The sequence below is a fragment of the Gambusia affinis genome, linkage group LG11 (genome assembly GCF_019740435.1).
Source record: "Gambusia affinis linkage group LG11, SWU_Gaff_1.0, whole genome shotgun sequence".
NCBI lineage: Eukaryota > Metazoa > Chordata > Actinopteri > Cyprinodontiformes > Poeciliidae > Gambusia > Gambusia affinis.
The window spans coordinates 9,421,039-9,439,942 of record NC_057878.1 but is presented as its reverse complement, the minus strand read 5'-3'; the positions used below and the strand labels follow the sequence as shown (position 1 = coordinate 9,439,942).

General features: G+C 38.9%; 1 protein-coding gene across 2 annotated transcripts in view; it reads left to right on the top strand.

The window, feature by feature from the left end:
- clybl (citrate lyase beta like) overlaps positions 1 to 18,904 on the top strand; it is a 63,643-nt gene that overhangs the window by 14,644 nt on the left and 30,095 nt on the right. The gene's annotated exons all lie outside the window — the stretch shown is intronic.

Here is an 18,904-nt window from a genome sequence, read left to right as displayed (position 1 = left end):
TATTTCTATCTTCACAAGACTTAACAACACCACTTCTGCTGAGGCTTGTGAATTTGATTCCACCAAACCGCTTTGGTTTCTCTGTCTTGAAGTCTTATCTTGACTGAATTAGACTTCTGAGAGACCTTTAAAATGCATGCAACTACCAATTTATTAAATGTGACACAGCGTTCCTTCACTTGTCAGGAAGGAAGTTGAGTAGGAAGGTCAGGAGGCCTGTACAGGAGCCTCTTCCCTTTACAAGCTAAAATTCAAAGCATTTCTACACTTTACTTCTTGTGTTAGCCTGACCTAGTGTAAGCCTTTGCATCCGGTCTCCATTTCTGTGTTCATTTCCAAGGGAATGTGACGGTGATAAGACTCTTTTGAAGTTTAGCTATACTACAAAGAGGGAAGTGAGGGGTTTAGGTGCATAGAGGGGGCTACCCTACAGCCACCTGCTAAACCGTACAGAAACCTAACTTTCATCCTGTATTTGCTTACAGATTCACTTTTCTTTGGATCTTGGGAAAGAATAATAGTGAATCCCACTGCCTCTGTGAGAGCTATAAAAATCCTCACGTCAACAGTTTCAGTCACTCGTTGATCATTAGGCTTCAGTCCAGTCAAAACAGTCTGCAGCACGACACTCATCATGCCCCGTGTCAATCAGCAGGCATTTCCAGTAACAATATGCCAACACCCATTCTGTGCTGTTCAGGAAAGATTTCACAAACTTCAAATGGAATCTTCTTAATGACGTCCCGTACCTGATGTCTGCTCTGCTGGCTACATGTGAGCCAGTAATGGCCCCGTTGTTTGCACTGCCATTGGCAGGCAGTAACATGGTTAATATGAAGGAGACCTGCACCTGCAGGTTTGTTTCTGAGTTTTTTTGTTTTTTGTTTAGTTTCAGAAACAAACTCAGATAACTGGTCAGTCAATTGTCATGGATTTTCACTAACTGATCAGGTTAAATTGACAATCAGATGACTGTTTCCCTTCTAAACATCCTCAATAACCTACATACAAAACAAAGGGTGACTCAACTAACTGTAGCCACTTTAGTTTAATTGTTCCCTGTGTTTTGGGCTCACGTGTCCATGACTCAACAGCTTGCTCAACTGTAAAAATGCATGTAGGACACCGATTTCAAAAGACAGAGAGTTTATTGGGGTCTACACTTTTTTAAGATGCAGTCTGTGGACTGTGTAAGCTATTTAGAAATGCCCTACTTCTACACATTTAAAAAATTAAGTCAGCGCTTTAATAATAAGCAGCAGAAATGCACGTTAACAAGATAGCATTTTAAAAAATTTCTATTTTAATACTTAACGTATTTGATATATTTTTGTAATAGATCCGCTAATATTTCCGTTTACTCAGAAAAGTTAAAGGCTACCAAGGCTCAGACATCAAAGGTCATAACAGGGTGACAGTGATAAAAAGCTGTTCAGAAAAGGTTACAAGTTTCAGCTGTGAGGATTAAAACAGTTTTAGTCATAAACGTTAAAGTCCACAATGTTTTTATCTGAAAACATACAAATCAATCTTTCATAAAAAAAAAAAGAACAAACATTTATAATTGAGCTTTGGAAAAAAATAAAATAAAATGTGCCCCTTAGTTAAAAACAACTAATTCTCTGTTAAACTTTCTGCAGCCTTGAATAAACATAGAATGAATTTGAGTGACAGTTTACTAGCTCATACACTCTTTTTGTACACAGTTGCCATTTCACACTCATCTACTCATCTACTTTCATTTGACAAGCATATGTAGACAAGCCCATGCCCATGGATTTATCCACAGCTTATAAGTCTTGATATGAATTTTGGAAATAAATAACCATAAAGATTTTCTAGTCTCATACTAGGATCAAATCCTGGCCTGGGGTCTCTCTGCTTGGAGTTTGCATGTTAAGCTCGTGCAGGTGTAGGTTCTCTCTGGGTATTCTGGCTTCTTCCTGTCCAAAATCATCACTGTTAGATTAATTGACATGAATTGTTATTTGTCCTGTATGTCTCTATATTACCCTGAGATGGACTCATGACCTGTCTTGGGTGCACCTTGTCTCTTGTCCAATGGCCGCTGGAGACATGGCACCAGTCCCTCCAGCCACGACTGCAAGGGTGGGGAGCACAGAAAATGGATGGATGTTTTCTGATAGAAAATAAGATGGGTGCTCTCTTAAAAGATAATAAACCAATGGAAAAAGTAGGGTCAGTCAAATAAATGATCAGTTCTTATTTATTAATAAAAACAAACAAACAAACAAAAAAACACCATAAAATTTGTATAGCCCCATCTCATTAATCATTGGGTAAACATTACAGATTTTCCAGTTAGAGGAAACATTTTGGAATAACAAAATTCTGCCTGGTATGAGTAATTTTGAGCTTATTTATATTGCACTGAGCCAAATTCCCCTGGTTGGTATTCTGATGCCCTTAACTTGGTGATTTTTGTCAAATATGAAAATGTTTGACTCCTAATGAAATCCCAAAAAAGTATAGGTAACCTCTAGATAGTGGTTATGTACTGGAGTCACATGAGCACAATTTCATGCAGTAAATGACGAGAAGGCTAGGGGAAATGACTTGTAATGATCAGTTGATAAAGCAGATATAAATAGACTCAAGGGAGCACCAAAAATTCCCAAGTTGAACGTCTCCGTTTTGAAACCCACAATTGTATGCTCAAAAAGTCCAAAACTGAAAAAAAAATCTGAGTTGAAATGACCAGCAACAAATTAATCTCCCTGTTATAGGTTTCTTTTGTAGAAATGATCTCTGTGAACAATTTGTCTATCACCTTCTATAATAAAGACAAAAAAAATATGCTAGAAAGTAAACTTCTGTCTTTAGTCTTGTGTGTTTGCACGTGTAGTAGAGAGCTTCAAAACTATCATTTCGGACTTCTAACATGAGTTGGTGCCAAACAAAATGTAAAAAAGGACTTTGAGCTAAATTTCCATGATCCTCCCAGTAAGGGAAGGAACCCACCTACACCACACCCTTATGGGAGCAATAGGGCAACACAGGGCCTTGCTATTTTCCCCGTCACTTTCCACATTGTAGTTGGGTTTGTGTTTTTGTTTCTGACTGTTTCATCTATTCACACTCTACAACTGTTAATGTTATGATTAAATGACACTTGTGCTTCACCATGAAACTGATTTATGGCAACTTTTACTGGCCTAGATGATCACTTGGCACTATAAATACAATTGTAATTGTCTCTGTGTGAGAAAATAGTGTGGAATTGGTTTTTGTTTTGCTTAAAACTGTAATTTAGCACTAGATCAAATTACAAGGAAGAGTAATTGTAGTGTCTGTTGAACAGGACAGGCACATGCAATGCTTAAGATAAAGTGTTTGCAGTTTTTAAACATATTTATGAATCTTTTATTAAGTTAATACATTTAAAATCTTTTAAAAACTTTTTTCTTCTTCATCCTCGTGTGAAATAAACTTTTCTGTTTTCCCCCAAAGTCAAATGTAGGTTTGAAGTATCTTTTGGGTGTGTATAGTGTTTCATTTGATGCAGGAAGTGAACTCGTCTGTTATTTTAGAAAGTAAAGCATCCAAATATGTTTTACCAAAAAAAAAGAAAAGACAAAAACCTTTGTCTTGTCATCTAAATCAGCTGGATTTGAGGGTCTATGTATTTCTAAAATGCAGGACAAACAAATTGGTAATTCAAATTGATCAGTTATGACAATGCTTGGTGTTTGAATCAAAGTCTAGAAAGTGGAAATCTTACGAGTTATTGCTTTGGCTTACCAAGTATGAGCACTGATGACAGCTTTGCATAGCTTTCTGTCTGTTTGGCCTAAAGCTGAAATCAGCTGTAGAATATCAATTCTCTTGTCAGATCTCGGAGTGTGAAATAACCTTTCATCAGCTTTATTGTAGACCATTTAAAAGTCCCTGGATGATTTGTATTGTGGTATGCATTTTATTTGTAAAAACTGATCTTGTCAAACAATTCCGATTTAGAGCAATTTTACAGCCCATGAAAAAGCTGCAAACTGTTTGCCGAGCTTCTTCTCTTTCATGGCTGTGTTATGCAGAGAGATGGAACAGGAATTCTCTCCATGTGGTGCGCAACTCCTGCCGAACTCAGACACTCTGACAATCTCACAGTTCTACTACAGCTTCCTGCATTCATTACTGCTTTATCTGTGGGGAAATATTGTGCTTATTTCATGATGAGGTGCTCTGATTTGGACAAATTGCAGTAAAATATTTAAACAGACTTTGCATGAGGTAATTAACATTTTATTTTAATCTCAACTACTTAACCATCCAGCATATGTATAAACTCTGGACTATAGAGCATACAGCAATTTCCAAGAATTCACAAGATTGGGAAATTAAAAACTACATATTGCAGTTAAGGGTTAATGCAAAATGCCAAAGCCAAACTTATTAATACTGGGGCCCATAGACTGACTGGAGGGGCTTTCAGCTTACAGTCCCCTTTATGTGGACTTTGCAGAGTGACTGCAAGCTTCTATGGGGGGTGCTGGCCTATATAATACTTCCATGGTTTTGGCAGTCAGATTTTTAAGAAACTTCCTGGTGTGTCAGGATCAGTCAGCCCTAAGCCAGTCTTAATTAAAGGCTTGGGGCTGGGCAGAAGTTGAGGGCAAAAGGCATCCCTGTTGGTTAAAAGAATGAAGCATTTGTCATTATAACACTATAGGGAGCATCAGCTTTATTACCTCAAATTCCTCTTTAAAGTGCCCCCCCTATTCAGTAGTGACATGCAGGAATGGTGATTTATCAATGCACTTTTTGATTGCCATGTTTTGCTAAAAACATTTAATAAAGACAGGGTAACCTCTTTATTTTAAAACATACAGGTTGTAACTTGATCCAAAATGGAAGCATATTATTGTACCACTTAAAGATTCCTCCTAATTTGTAAACACTTTTTCTGGTTACTTTTAAAAGATACAAAGAGATGCTTTAACATAACGGTGCATTTCAAAGTAGATGCAGTAGTAAATAGCTTTTACAGCGTTTGAACGTTCACATCTAAATACATTTTACATGTTAAATGCATGTAGTTATCATGTTCAGCCACTTGGGGGCAGAGGTAACTTACATGGTGAGATCTGAGGTAGATTTATGCTGGAGTGTGACTGTTTTGGTTTTCGTTTATTAATTACAATGGAATGTGATCCAAAACTGTCCCCTTATGCTCATTCACGACTCATACCCCACAAGAGTGAAAACTCGACAAATGTCACAGATGTTTAGTTTCTGCCAGATATCTTTCCCCAGGGCCCGAGGAAGGAGTATTAGGAAGTGTTTGAGTCAGCGCTCGAGTCTGTGTAAAGTAGTTGGAGCAAAAAACCAGAAATGGTACCGTTCACATTAAAGCCAGATATTTAAATAATCCCAGCTAAGTATGATACACTGTCAATGTTGTGTCTATAAATATTGCTGAATAAAATCCTGGACTAAACTGGATTTTATTCAGCTAGTGAGTGTTTTTAGTCATGTTGCCATGACGGCAAATGATCTTCTCCTTTTTCACAAAGTTGAAGAAATGCTTAACACTTTGACCAGAGTTTATAAGGATGATACCAGTTTCCAATATTCTCTGAGTTCTGACCTGCTGATTCTGGTTTTCAGCTATACAGATTTTTATTTTTGTTTTTCCTGGCATATGGACTGTACCACATATGCCAAAAATATGCAGCAGTTACTTTGATACTGAAATAGTATCCCAATTAATACATAAAATCACATATCCTGTACTTAAAACAAATTGTAGTAAAAAGTGATGTAGTTTGATGCATTCATAGGCCTTAAAATGGTGGGAGTTCTTAGTTTTAATCCATTTAATGAGTTGCAAAAAAAAGAAAATCAAATTTTACCTTATCGAGAGGAAAATGTGCAGAATCCAATCTTCAACCAATCGATTGATACATCTCTGTATTGTGGCAGTTATCTGTCATTTAAATGTCATTTATTCATTTCAATGACTTCCTTAAAAACAAATTTGGACTGGATATAGTCAGAAGACTTTAACCTTTTAAGATGCAGCAACATTTGCCTTATATCCACTCATTTTAACGGCAACCATATTCATAGTGCCAATTTGACACAGCGCTATTTTATGAGCGGTGCAAAGTGTTCTCACCTGCAGAACTAATGTTGTTAATGCATTCATATCAAGGAGGATTATGTAACAGCCCGAACTGAGATGGAAAGTGGAGCCACCTTGCCAGTCGTAATGCATTCAGGCACCACAGTGTCAGATGGCCCCGGTGATCCAGGGGGCTCAAGATGGCATTTCTGTTCAGCGGTCCGGATATGTGTGTCTGCGGGCAGGCGTGAATATGCGTCTGCGTCGCAGTGTTTGTTAAGATTAGCCTAGGATATGTGCGTCCATATGGTTTGATGGCGACACGTTTGAGTCTGTTCGGCCCTGTGCCAAATGTGTGTAATGATTATATTGTGCTTGTCCATATGTGTTACTGTTTTAACATTGAAGCCTTGCCAACCTTATGTGTGTGTGTTTTTTTTTTTTTTTTTTGCTCTAGAGTTTGCATCCAGCTAGGCTCCATTAGGCCATCTGACCGGTGTGTGATCATGTGACACACACGATAACAGTCTGTATCTTGTTGGGGGGATGAATTTGTTGATCCGTGAGAGCGCGTCAGGGGGAGATGGTCCAGTGCATGCTGGTTTCTTTGGTTTGCCCATTGTTTGAGAGGCTGCTTAAAAGTAAACACCAATCAATCCTCTCCGACTCCCTGTCTCTTTCCGTCTCCCCCTGACACAGAATCGGTGACATGAGTTGTGCAGTGCGCTTCCCACCTCTCATCTGCCTCTTTTCTCCAGTGCACTGTAATACTGACACTGAAACCCTCCCCTCAGAGAAGAAGTGTCAGCGTTCGAAAGGAGTGCGCAGTTCCCCCCCACCTCTTCACCCCCAGGTTAGAGAGTGCTAATGCTGATTGAGGTGGTAATTAACTAAACACTGATCACAGCGATTGTGTTTGTGCTGCTGCCTTACAGCAACCAACACGCAGCCGATCGCAACACGACTAGGACTGCACACATGACAGATAAGCACACATAGGGAGATTTACCTTTGTGAATCTATAGTGTAAGCTTGCTCACCAGATGTTCCACTAGCCCTCCGTGCTGCACATTTGACTTGCTAATATAAGCTATTTATAGTTTTTGTTGAAGCTTTAAACTTCAACAGACTTTTCATCTTTGATATGTAGTATAATGGTTACACTTCATATGTAAAAGAAAAACAAACATCTGAAGCGGAACAAAATAAGATTAATTTTGTACCAAGCAAGTCCTTCGAAGACAAGAGTTGAGTTTGTTCAAGGGGAATGAATTGGCTGCTATTCCAAATTCATGGTAAATGGATAAATGCACATTTGCTAATGCACCCATTGGTTGACCAGACAGACTAATAAAAAAAAAAAAGGTAAGCAAAGATATTTGTTTTGGAGATAGAACTTGAAGTATTGACCATGTTTGAACCCCTGCTGTCAGGTTGTGAAACAAGCTGAACATATTTGCATGAAATAAACATTTCTCTCATATCCAACCTCTATTTATGGCAAACAGTTTACTGTCAGATATTAATGAGCTATCTGTCTCATTCCCTGCGTTCATGCTACAATATCACTTCTTATTCAAGGCTATAAGTAATGTTTGCCAGAAGACTGTTGTTGTCATTTTACTCAATAGATTAATTTGATCTGTTTGCATAGCAGCACTCTCAGCAAATCTCTCTCCGTAACACTTTACAAGATATTCACAAGCAATTCTTATTCAATTATATAGAAGCCAGATCCATTTAATTTGAATTCACATTCATTCATTGCAATGGAAGAGACAGCACTAAACCAGGAGTACTTTTTATTGACGAGAAAAACAAAGAGTACACAGAGTTGTTAACAGCAATAGTTTCATCATTAACTCCGTCCATGAAAGATGCTGAGCTAAACACAAAAACACAGAGCCAACAGAACCTTCTAGGAAGACTAGGAAGAAAAAGAAAGCTGCTGCAATAACTAAAAATAATGCATGAATAGAAAGAAGTTGGATGATGCGTTAGGATGTTTTGACAACTATTCAATGCTCCTTTTCCTTTCTGCTGTATCTGTTAGTTAATGCAAAGTTGAAGGGGTCAAGTGTGTTGGTATTGTTAGTATGCATGTGTTGGCTTGGGAACAACAAATTTCCGCGAGAAAAATGCTGTTCTGCCAACATTTCCCCTGCCCCTCCACTACCGGCACAAACCCCTCACCCCTCAGCCCAGGGCTGCGATCCTGCGTATCTGGCGTAATGAAGCCATATAAGCCTGTTATTTGCTGCTTTACGGCTTGTTTTATGAAGGTGAGTTGACAAGCAGCTCCCAGAATGGTTCCTGCCACTTTTACACACAGCATTACCAAGAGAAAAGAAGCAGAGAGGAGGGAGGGCAGGGTAGGCTGGAGAATGCACTGGGGCCTTTATGTTGTCCCTACCAGGGCTTTGATGGGTAGAGGTCTGGCTGCAGGCTATCACTGGTACATTTTATGTCTTCCACCTTTTGTCGGTGCAACATTATTGACGTTTGACCTATGTTACTGTTCCCACCTCCTCTTCACTAATCAATTCCCACATCGATCCATTAATCAGCCTGGGTGATGGCCAGTGAAAGGGACCATTGGTATGTGAAGAATTGTGGGATAGGCCTCGGGCTGCTTCGGAGGACGGCCCTCACTTGTAGAGTGACCTCTTAGGATTGTGACTCAACAAGTGATCGTCATTTATTTTAAAACTTAAGATGACCTTTCTTTGCACAAAGATGGCAATTTTCTCTCACTTAAAGTTGAGATCTTTTCTGTTTCATTTGTTTTTACAATTATGTGCTAAAGTTTATTATTTAACTTCAATTAAATATATCTAAAGAGAAGAACATCTAAAAGAGAAGAATATTTTGTTCTAGCAGTAACAAAATATTGCAATATAGATTCACTAATACAAAAAACAATATAGACAAATGTATAAAAATACCTTACAAACTACTGACCTGAATTAAGAATAGGGGACGACTGTTTAAAATATTATCTAAAAAGAATAAAGCTTATTTAACAAGATCTTATCTGTCACTTGTAAGCCTCAATAAAGAATTTTAGGCCCCAATTTTAGTCCTTTAAGGGGAACGTGAATTGAGATTACCAAAATTTGGAATCTGACTTGACCTGTGTGCTTTCATCAACAGAACCACAACAATAGGACAGGGAATTTGTTCCTGCTTGATCAGAGATTGAGCTGCTACACCAGCTGAATATCTTTGAGCTTGGCTGTCAGAAAAGTCTGTGCTTAAAAAGCTGTTTAAATTTGGCTGGGTGTCTCCCTCGGGCAGGCTGGCTGTATGTTCTGCTCAGGTCATTGGACGGCTGGTTGGTTTCAGTCTCTGGGTCATGCTGTGATAGGATTCTTAATATAATGAGGATAAACTCCCCTAGATAACTTGCTAATGACAGACATTTTTCTTCTAAAATACCATGGAGAATCCATGGCTTGTAAAGAGGAAATTCAAAATAAATCTTAGTGGAACTTTCTAAAAAAGAACGTGCCTAATGTAATGTAGCAAATAAAAACATTTATCCTAACTGGTTCTTAAAAAAGGTTGCTCTGACCTCTGAACCTGTTAAGGTTGAGTCTGAAGTACCAAGTCAGCATGTGTTTCGGGGGTTGGAGACATTATGATGAACTGATCAGCCAATCGGAGATTGAATTGGAGGAACGTAAGACCTATCATGTTAGACATTCAATAAAAAAATAAAATAAAATGGGTAGCATTATAATTTTTCTAATGCTCCTTTTATTGACTTGATGAGATCTCTCTAATGCCTTGGTATGCCGTGGGTTGTTGTTCAGTGTTAGTAAATTAATAAAATAATGTAATTAATCAAAGAAGAGCTGAGTTGTATTGACCAGCTTTCAGAGAAACCTTGAACTCTTCCATTAATTGCTTTGAGCAAACTTGCTTTGCTATATTTTTACGCCTAGGGACATCACCTGAGTGGAATAAGAAATTATTTTGACTAGACCCGTAGTTCTTAGTCTTGGTCCTCAGAGCTCACTGCCCTTCGTGTTATAGATGGATCTGTGCTCCAGCACACCAGATTTTTAAAAAATGCATTACTTCAGGTGCTTCAGAAATCTACTAATTACCTAAGTCAGGTGTGTGACGGCAAGGAAACACGAAAACATGCAGGTCAGTGAGGCTTGAGGATCAGATTTGACTGCTGGACCAGAGCTAACCTCTTTCATAGGACATTTTGAAGGAATCTATAGAGAAGATTGTCTTGTAGGTGGTAAGACAGACAGTCTTTAGGCATTTTTCCCAATGGAGAGATCATCAAGGTGAAAATGGCTACAGAGGTCAGTGAAGTATTTAATAAATTGGTAAGGTACTGGCTTTAATATTAGCAACTCGGAGTCACTAAAACAAGGATGGTCTTTGAGTGAGAGCAAACATTTTTGTCCGTCTGACAGTTTCCATGGAGTTTGGGCAGAAGCATAATTGCACTTAGGCCACAAACAGAAATGGCTCAGACACACAGACATCCAGCAAATCAAAACGGAAGCTGCGGGAGCGGAACCCGTTGTCCTTTGATTAGTCTTGGTTTGGGTTTGGTTTGGTGTGAGCAGACTAAAGGCATCACCCCAGCCCGTCTCTGCTCTTGCCAAGTTGTTTGCCAAAATGGGAAAAGATTTTGGAAAGAAAAGTTAGACAGAGAAAAGCTGTGGGCTGCTTTTTGCCCACCCGCTCCTCAGTTTGACCAAGATCCAGCCCACAATCACTCAGCTCTTGTGGGTTTAGTGAATTGAGAAGACGCTTCTTGTGTAGATTTTTCAATTCTTCAACATGTCATTTGGCCGGGAGTGCTATTGTCCCCTGCCCCTTTTCTCCTTGCTCCTTCTGCTGAGACAAGTCGTGTCATCCCCTCGTGATCAGCACTTTTGTTGCCTTTGTTTTTGGCCCTACCTCAGAAGTCCATCTTGTCTTTTATGTCCCTGCCTTTCATGCATAAGGGAACAGTTGTGGTCTGTTGTGGGACTGTTCCACTGCATTTCCACCAGTGGGGTTTCCTTTCATTCATTTCAAACAACTACAATGGGCTCTGAGGGCCTAAATGACCAATGCAGAGTGCACAATTCTTCAGAGTCTGCTCATTTTGTTTTGCCAGAGTCAATAAAAATGCTAAGTTGAAAGCTAACCCCCTTATGCCCTCTTGGAATAGAGTGGCTGGTTTGACCTTTCAGAGCCCCCTCTTTATTAACTTTTAATGATGAATTCATTCTGTTTTTCTTTTTAAAAGTTAGCTAAGGATTAGTATTCTCCACACATTTGGTGATGAATTTTGATTGATTTTATTATGTTACAACAACTAATTAACTTTACCTACGGTCATAAAAACCACAAAGTTGCATTTTCAGTCTTTTGCATTCTGACTTTTTCTTATCCTGTGATGTAGATTAAGATGCATTTATCCTTCTAAGCAAGAAGTGGGGTTAGCTGATTTCATGCAAAGGAATGAAAAAAGAGGAGAGAAAATGTTGCTTCAGAGACCTTGCATAAAAGCATTGTATGCCAATTTGTGAGCTGGGAAAACTCCTGGGATTTTGGGAGGGATTACAGGTAGACAGGCATTGGCTGGCGAAGATAACTGCCATGACTTCAACCCCATTGTGTAGATTAAGGCCTAAAACCTGAATTAATGAGACTGGAAAGGGGTGAGAGGACATGGATGAGAGGATAAGGAAAGGGTTTAGTTGATTGTGAGGACTATTGTTGCTAGATTTAACTAGCTGAGAACAACACAGAACTATTGGTGTGATCTGAGCAACTAGAAAGAAAGTTGGAGCCGAAGGAAAAGAACCGCAGACTTGGGTTGAAGGCGGATACACGAAGCTTCCAGGACCATTTTTATGATGTTATAAATCAGGCAGGGGGCCAGTTATCGGGATCAATGTATACCTCAGATTTAAAGAGTTATGGTTTAAAAACCAATAACCTTTTACTGCAGATATAGGCCTCTTAAGACCCCTTGACCACCGTTGAGGCTCTGCCTTTTCCCGACTTGTCTGCTCTATTCAACATAAAAACTTTAAACCAAAAATACATTTAGTATTAATTCAAGCTGCAAGTCCAAATATACTACTTTTATTTTGTAAATGTTTTACGTGTTTTACTACCAATGTCCCTTATACTAAAAAAGCACAGATGATAGTGGCCAAGATGGTAAGGGTTACATAAATGCTGAGGTGAAAAATATTGCTATTAAGCTTCCTAATATCAAGGAGCCCTACTAAGTTTTGTGTTGTTGTTTTGTGTCTTTGCTGAAGTCAAAGGTAACGTTTCTCTCTGTAGACAACAGAGTGGTGTGCCCCTCCCACACCTGTTGGATTACAGCTTGGATAAACACTATCAGACTAAACATTGAAATACAAGAACCTGCACATTTTTTATTCTAAAATATATAGTAACATTACATTGTTTAAGCTGTAGTATTTTGTGATTCAGTTGCAGTGACTACCATAAGTAAAGGCAATATCAAATATGTTTTTGCAGTTGTTGAATTCAGCCAGTGATCAGGCCGTCCATAGTAATACTCTGATAACACCTTGAGAAAGTATATTTAGTTCTTTAGTGACCAGCGTTGTCTCTGAATATGTGGAGCATTGACAAGCATACCACCATCCCTCCCACACCTGTTGCTGTGCACTGCTGGCTTAGCTTACTACACTTTTCCCTTGCTGACAAGAGAGACAAACTAATCTGTTTGTGCATTGGTAATAATGTTTTAAAATCTTTGTGTAAATACTCCTATACCGACTCATGCTTAACAGTAACACATATAAACATCATCCATTAATATAGAGCTGCTCAGATGTATTGATATGCTCAAAAGGAGTGGTGTTTTTTTTTGTTTTGTTTTGTTTTTTTGTCTAAAGACGCAGGGCTAGCAGTACATTAATAAAAGTGTAACATATCCAGAATCCTATTGTCTCCCCTGCTCCTTCTTTTGTAAACGAAAGCCTGGCCGCTGTAAACACTACAGCCCCCAGCTGTTCTAATCTGGAGGGGAATAGATTGCTCATCCTGCGCTTCCAACTTGCTGGAGGGCAAGCAAAGGAAGCAGGGGGCAAAAGAAGTAGAAAAGAAGTGTTTGATTCTGTCCTCTGACCTGTCTTGGATGTCTCTGGTTAATTTTTCAACATTTCCGTTCCATCACTTGTGTTTCCAGTTCTGAAGCAGCGTAGTGAGAGGGAGAGGGTGAGGGGGAGGGGGGGTAATTCAGAAAAGACACATTGCAGCATCATGCTGGGAGGTTGAGCAGATGCGAGGGAATGCTTCAGCTTTCTCTTTCTTTAAAAAGCCAAGTGTCAGACAGGCAGGTAGACGTGTAGCTTGGTAAATATTGATGACTTCTTGACCATTTTATTTCCTCCCTGCTGACAGCTTTTGGTGAAGTAGGGGGGGGGGGGGGCTTGTTGGTACTTCAGAAGCATCGATTTCCTCCCTGTTCTTTATTCATCTTTTATTCTTTCACCAAATTTAATCTGAATTCTTAAGCACTGCAGACCACCAAACGGGGTACACGCATTAAGAAGTGCCTTATTATTGTGGGGTGGAAACGCAGATCTTTAATTTTGTGCGTTTTAGACACAGCTTCTGCTCGCGCCGTCAGGCTGGAGATAATTGTGGAAATCTACATATTGAGAGGGAGGCTGTCTTCAGAGTGTGTTTTCGAGTGGGCCTCTTGTTATCTGCAGTAATTCATGTAGTAGGATGAATATTAGCACCTGAATTAGGCGATTATGCTGCCATGTGGAAGCCAGGAGAGTTGCAAGAAGTAGTGTTCTTCGGATCATTACAATGAAGCAATTACTACAAACTGTCTGTAAAGCAATATTTATTAGAAATTCATTCTAATCAGTGGCAGGGATCTTTACAGTGTGACCTGTTTAAAGTTAGACACAGTAATTATTATCCGGCTCAGCATATTTTAAGATTAGTCCAGGAAGATTCTAGTTTATGCATTTTAAGTGCCGGGTTGAAGCCGAACTCCCTCAATTCATAACTACACTAGAAGCATTTTAAGCTTCTCAGGAAGCACCCTGAAACAGTCAACAAACTTTTGTCCAATAGTTGCAAATGGCCAAAGTCAAAGGTTAGCAGCTGGATGTGAGATGAGATGGCACCAGACATTCTGTGATCAAAGTTCCTATGCTGTCCGGAAAAGATTGGAACTTGATTCAAATACTTTTTTTTCAGTTCTGGAAAAGAACTGAAAACATAGAGCATAAAAAATATCCATTATTTTTTATCCTCAGTTTGTGGTTTTCCAATTTGGTTGCATGCTTCCTTCTTTCCTTCATTTCTTCTATCCTTCCCTTATTGTATCCATCCTTTCTTGCATCCTTCATTCCTTTTTTCATTTTTTGTTCCTTCTTTTGTGCTGTCCTACTTTTCTTCTTCCATCCCTCCTTCGTTCATTAATTCCACCATTTTTTCAGTTAATTGCACAGCATATATGTTACTTGTAGCTTACAGGGTGTGGTGTTACTTTAATAAGAGCAATGGATAGCACTCCTTTATCTCCGATATCATGACAGTCTTAATGATTTAAAATATTACCAAACAAAATCTGAATTTGTCGTAGGTGAGGGAAATTTTAAGAGGCCTTCTTTTAGTAATTTCCTTCAACAAAGGGAAGAAGGTGAGTGTTCCTTTACTTTTAGGGAAAGCTCCGGTCACTGAGACACTTTGAAGCACATCTGGTTAAATGCATTTGGAGTGTAGGAATTGTGTGATGGTATTTTTTAGTGCTTTTGGAACTGTTCAACCCTTGAGAAACCTTGCTTTTTGGATTAAGAAGAGAGCGACCTTACATTGCCAGAGTAGATAAAAGGCATTTTACATTTTTGTTGGTCTTAATCACCATAACTATGCTTATTCAAACAGATACAAAGCCCTGCTGTCTGTGAAGGCACTCGAACATTTCTCATTTTTTCTGTGGCTTTGCAGGAACTAAAGTAAGAATAGCCTAATTTCGTGTTAGCTTGTATTAAGCCAGGATTGTTTGTACAGGTTTTGGCCAGTTGAAAATGTATTGTCAGTGTATGGTGAGTTATTTCTGAAATAACTAATGCGGCCAATACTCTCAACTTCAGACTTTCAAAATGACATAACATTTTTTGAGCTACTAAAACTATAAAAATTTTGACAAGTCAGGATTAAAATGGCAAGTATTTTCAAAGGTAAGAAGGTTGATATAATTAACTGGCACATAAATCATCAACCTAACGAATAAGAAAATGCTCCAGGTCCAAGTATATGTGTTTCAGGGTGTATGTAATACACTCAGGCTGTACCGAGACGTTGAAACAAGCGTGTCAGATCATCCGACACCTTTTCTGTTGTATTGAAGATCAATTGCTCTGTCGTTACCTGGGGAACAGTTGTCCTTAGCTGGAGAGAAATGCACACAAAAATGCTTGCAAAGTGCTGCTGATCCAATGGGCAGAGCTGTCATACTAAGGAAAGCAAGAAGATTATTTATAACGATGTGGTATTAGAACGAAATATAACACATATGAGTTAGGTTTTAAACTAACCTGAGGGAGTCAAATACATGACTCAGCCCCTTCTTCCTGAATTCGTACCTCTATCCTCCTCTATTTTCTTTTGTGGCGCTATGTCTGCTGCGGTCTCTGTGTTAATAAGAACCAGCCCCTTCAAGCAATATATAACCCCACTAACTGCACAACTACCTCTGATCTTAGAGTAGTAAACATTGTCACTGTGGCTGAGTCTAACCGCTTTACAGCTGCAGTGCAGCCCCATGGTATGATAACCTGTGATGTAAAAAGGAGGGGGGAAAAGAAGAAAAAAAGGAAGCAAATAATAAGATAAAACACCCCTGAACCAAGAGTGCTGGGGTCTCCCTCACTCTTCTTACCTACTGGAGAGAAGAATTGCATACCTTCTGGGACTTTTTATCAGTTTCCATTCGCACTTCTGATAGGATCATTGGAGGGATAAAATAGCTGGCCAGCAGTTGGTATACAAGTCAAAATTGTGTTGAATTACCTCCTTCACACATTGTCTTTAGAAAGCACAAACTTCTGTCTTGAACCCTGTCTTTGCTTAGTTTCCTTTTTTATAGATTAAAATAATATTGCGGTGACTAGTTCAGGGTAAAATTGTGTTTTTTCCATTTTCCAAATGATTTCTCCAATTTGCAATTGTAAGACTTTGTCTTGAGAACGTCTCTTTGCTTTTATTTATTGTACTGCTTAATGTAATACTTTGATTATGACAAATCCTTTTATAAGCCATGTTTTAATATTAAACCTGCTGATTTTAATGTGTACATAGCAGCAGGAATGCTTTATATTGACAGATTTCAGATGGTTTCTTGACTTTCTTATGCCTTTTTAAATAACATTTCAGATATAATATTTCAGATACTCACTGTGGATTTTTTAAATCTATTACTTCATTTTTATTTTTTTTTAGTATTTTCCTCTAATTTTTGTTTCTTTGGGCTGTTACTGATGTCTGGTATGAAAAAAATTCTGTCTTTAATACTCATTTTACTTGTTCTAAAGAATTGTATTGATAGTAATTTATGTGTCCAACAGTTCCCATGGTTTTGGCCAAAGTCTATTTGTCTCATCTTTGTTACTTTCTCCCAGGCCTCTGGTTTGTAGGGTTTATGCCTAGAAGCACTGAAGTGTTTGAAACCTTCTGAATTGGTTCTAACTACCTGCTCCAACTCCAACATCTCTGTGTAGATTAAACTTTATTGGAGCTGGAGGGCATAGGGAAGCGTAGTTGACAGGATTAGTAAGCTATTGAAGTCACTTAAGCTCCGTCGGAGAGCAAAAGACAAAAAAAAAGAGAATAATTCAGCACCCCTATTTAACAGAAATCCCTTTTTGTTCTTGATTTTCTTCTGCCCAGCTCAGATAAAGCGTACTGTCTACCCTTCTTATATCCAGAGAGAATTATCGGCAGGAATGGTTTTTATCGCTGTAATTAGGTGTATTTGATGATTACTGGCATTTTTTTCAATTAATTTTTTTATTAAGACTATTGTTATAGATCTTGATTGATTGTAGACAGTAAAGCGGTGAGTATGACTGTTTTTGCACTGCTCTGTATTTGTCACTTATTGCTCTATGAATACCTGCTTGGAGAGATGGTACTATAGAACAAAAGATAAGATTCACTACAGAAGGAAACATCACAAACAAATTCTCTTGGAAACAAACCAGTTTTTATTAAGAAAATAAAACCTTCAGCTCAACATTAGAAATCACTAACATTTTACAATCTTAATGCTGTATTTATCTGCCATCATGGTGATAGGTGGAAGGTAACTATGGGCTATCAAGATGGCACCAAAATTTTTGCATGGACTTGCAAAGTTGTGGGCAGATGGAAGGTCTAGTAATCCCATGTCTCGAATTTGGCCATTGCACAGCAATAGCATGCAGGCAGATCAAATGACAACCCATATCTATTTTTTATGCTGCCATGTATTCATTGGAGTTGCTAATGAAACAGGAAGACAAAACAGACACAACAGAATAAGCTCACAGTGCCAGACTACAAGTACTTAAGTACTTTTAGCCTGTAGCTTGATGGCATCAAGTTAGCAGCTCTGGGGCTTGCTCTTGTTGAAAACACAGCAAAACACAGTGAAATGCACAATAATTAACTTGTTTTGCCCTAATCTAATTACCTCTGACCGAACACAATCACTTACTGGTTCTGAATAACAGTAAGCGGTTGCTTAGGGGCGCTTTGCTCACTTTCCGCACACAGTGCTGCTATTCCTGTGCCACCTTCTCTCAGGCAGAGGGGAAACCGGCATTGTTGCCATAGTCAGAGACGCCTGTCTCGTCTTGGAGAATCTACGCTCAGATTGTCTTCCAGCTGGAGCCAGGTTCAGGCATGGCTATCCTGATGCACAAAAAAAGCAGGTTGTGCTTTACTTTGGATCCGAGTTAGCAGATCCAAAGATTCAGTCTTCAAAGATTCAGTCTCTTACTCGTCCAGCGAGATCAAGGCGTTCAGGTCCAGAGGTCCCTCCTGTGTAGCAACATAGCTGCAAAAGAGACAGAACAGAGCTCAGTGTTTGGTTTTATACCTATCACCAGCTGTGTGAAAACCCGTCTTTCCTTAGAGATCATGATGCAATCGGGCTGTTCCTGGGAATTTTGGGGCACAGAGATCTTTACCAGTTTCTTTGTGGTTTAGGTGCAGTTTAATTCTTTGTTCTCCATGTGGCTGAGGTAAAGCCAGAAAAACATTAGCATAAAGTTATGTTGCATACCTCTGATGTGGAGAAAAAAAACATAGATGGCTTAATTAAAGTGTATGCAGTGTGCATTTGTATTCAGCTCCTTAAGTGCACACTTTGTAGTAGAACCTATCTGCAAGTATGTTGGCTTGTGTCCCTACCAGCTTTGTAGATGTACAGAACAAACTTTTCTGGACTTCACTTCTATTTTGCCAAATAGAAAGTTCTATTTGGCAAAATAGTCAGACTGGACTAATGTGAAGTCCAGTCTGACCTCACATTAGTCAGACTGGATGTGAAGTGTCTATAGGACACTTTTTGTAGTTCCACAGATTGATTTAGATCTGCAATATGACTTGGTAAATCTACCACTCTTTGCTAAGTCAACTCCTCAACATACAATCAAGTTCTACAGAATTCAGGTAGTGAGTAAAGTTTGTGATCCAGGTGTGTTGAAGCTGCAACACACCTAAAAGTCGCAGGACACTGACCCTCTAGGATTACAGTTTGACATCTGCGATCTAAATAATTCCCTAGTATCTGTGGACGTTTAGCTTCCT